The sequence below is a fragment of the Terrapene carolina genome, unplaced genomic scaffold (assembly GCF_002925995.2).
Source record: "Terrapene carolina triunguis isolate 2854851 unplaced genomic scaffold, T_m_triunguis-2.0 Scaffold641, whole genome shotgun sequence".
In the NCBI taxonomy this organism is placed as follows: Eukaryota; Metazoa; Chordata; order Testudines; family Emydidae; genus Terrapene; species Terrapene triunguis.
Genome location: NW_020664992.1, coordinates 771185 through 774057, shown reverse-complemented (window position 1 = coordinate 774057; position 2873 = coordinate 771185).

The window sequence follows — 2873 nt, the reverse complement described above, 5'->3', positions numbered from 1 at the left end:
GGGGGCTTGAGGGGGCAGAGAGCTGATGGAGGGGGTGGGCATAGGGGGCTTGAGGGGGCAGAGAGCTGATGGGGTGGGCATAGGGGGCTTGAGGGGGCAGAGAGCTGATGGGGTGGGCATAGGGGGCTTGAGGGGGCAGAGAGCTGATGGAGGGGGGTGGACATAGGGGGCTTGAGGGGGCAGAGAGCTGATGGAGGAGGAGGAGGAGGGTGAAAGGAGGGGGCGATGAGGGTGGCGCTGGGGGGAGAGCAGGCGGAGCGGTGCAGGGGACGACCTGGGGGCTCTGTGATAGAGCAGCGAGAAGAGGTGGGGGACTCGGAGGATGACCCAGCGAGGAGTTGGGGCGAACGGCTGAACGGGGGTGATGAGGAAGATGTACAGCGGCAGGTGGGAGAACATAAAGGGGAGACTAAGGTCACTGGTGTCAGCTGTGTCCGTGGGAACGGACTCCTGATTTGTACTGCACACCGGCACATACCCAGCCAAGGGTCCTGCTGCTCTCACCATCTCGCCCCTACTCCCTGTGCCTGTATATTACACCCACTTGTTACATCCTGGCCTGTAAACTCTTTGGGGTCTTGTGTTTATACGACAACCACTTCAATGGGGGCCTGATCCCCACTGGGGCCTGCAGATGTTACTATCCTGCAAATAAGAAATGATGACTGGGAATGAGGCAGCAGGAATATGTCTGATGAAAGGCAGGCAATACTGCGAGGAGAAAAATGGGCAGGACGGTGCTTGGAATCAGCAGGTTTTTGGCATGGTTTCCCTGACTATTCAAACATTTAACATGTAACAATTAATAAAGAATCTGTTGGGCAGCTGTGTGTGTGTGTGGGGGGGGGAATGTTTTACAGGCTGGTTTAGTAACTTTTAGCACTGGCTGTAAAATGTTTTGGTAGAAAACTTCAACAAAATCAAAATGTTTTGGTTTTGTCTAAATTTACAACTGAAAAAATAAAGTTTTCAGTTTTCTGATGAAAAGTCATTTAGTCGGAAAACAGAAAACTCTTCTTTTCCAATAAAAATATTTTTTTTTCAAGGAAATCATACTTTCCACTAAAATTTTTGTTTAATCAAAAACTCGATGGAAAACATTTGACACAATCCACACAGAAGTAATACATATCTATCAGCTAATTTGCCCTGCATCACAATTGTACAGCAGTAGTGGTGGTTGCTGGAGCCACTGTAGTTAAGGGTTTGCCAGCATATACTTCTGTTTTGAGGGAGAGTTGACTTGTGTATTGGATTGTAGATTACTTTTCAAGTGGCTTTCAATTATTTTATGATTTTGCTGAACAATTGCAGTATAGTCCCTAAGCGAAAGGGGCTAATTAGATTCAAGACAAAGGAAGTGGTGACCTGCAAAGAATGGGGATAGAGAGATGTTTTTTATAAACTCTTTATTAATACAAAGAAGGTGTGAGGTTTTTTAAATCTGCTTGTTTTTAAGTTTACAATATCAAGTACTGTCTGTTGGATGACTCTCTGATAGACTCAAACTGACATCACAAGAGCCAGGAGAGTGAAAGCTGAGCAACTGAGAGAAAGGAACTTTCAGTGGGACTTCTTAAAATTCATCGTTTATTTGTTGTTAACCCCTATTTAATTTAGGAGATCTTAAGGATTCAACACCTTTGCCCCTTCAGTGAAGGCAGGAGATCTAACAGCATACATTTTCTGAGACTTCCAGTAAGTCCTCTTTGGATGTCTTTCTTCTAATGCTATCTGAACTTTTTAAAAGAAATCTTTTACAGATTATGTTGAAAGAATAGCCAAAAAGAAACCAGCTCATTTAAAAAAAAATTCCTTCTATAGATCAGTGTCGAACAAAAATCTTATTTGTGTGTCTTTCAAACCCAGAAAGCTATTTGAAAGTAATCATGGTGGTTTAACAACAAACAAAAGAGAGAAACTCTGTGTGTATCTATTTGAACAAGCTGCATCTAAAGAGCAAACAGCTCCTATCCATTATTACTTCTTGGGGGACAGTCTTGAAGTTTATGTCATGTTTGCAAAGTGCTTTGAGATCTCTCATGGAAGGTTTTATAGAATGAAGAGTTAAGAAATGTTTGCAATAGGGAAGTAAGAATTTTGATAAAGCGACAGTGGTGGCAATGCACTTAGGCATGGCCTGGAACACCTGACAGAGTATGCACACAGCTGCAGTCCAAAGTGTGCCTTAAAGCTTCACAGCTGGTTGTAAGAGACACTAAAATACCATCAGGACAAGAATCTCTATCTCTTTCTTTCCCTCTACATTTTCTACCAGGGATCTGGAGACAGGGACTTCTGCTCGTCTCTGCTCCCTTTACTCAACTCCTCCTTATCTATTCTTGTCTCCTCTTCTCACATGAATATGCAATGTCTTTGTCTCCTCTCATTTGGCTAAATTGTTCTTCCGGCCAAGCTGGGCTGGATGCAGGCCCATCCAGAATGGCTGCTAGAGCATGACAGGTTCTCTTTCTGTACAGGGCCTGATTACACTGTCTGTGTGGCACACATACCTCCCTCAGGACCAAAGAGCTTGGAACGAAACCGTTGAAGACCAGAGTAATACTCAGCACTTTACACCAATACAAACACTTTGCAACAGATGTGAATTATCCCCACATTACAGTAGGCGCATGGAAGTGAAGTGACTTTCCCAAGGCCACATAGCACATTAGTGGTAGCGCTGGGATTGGAATTTGGGAGTTCTTGCTTCCAGTTCTGTGACTAGTCACTAGACTACAGCCATTTTTTTTAATATGCAAGTCTTATAAAAACAATCCTGCATTGGATGGTATCCATTCACTATACAGGTGTGTAAAACACGCTATAATCTGGCATTAACGGTATAATCTGGCATTCACTAATGCAGTCTA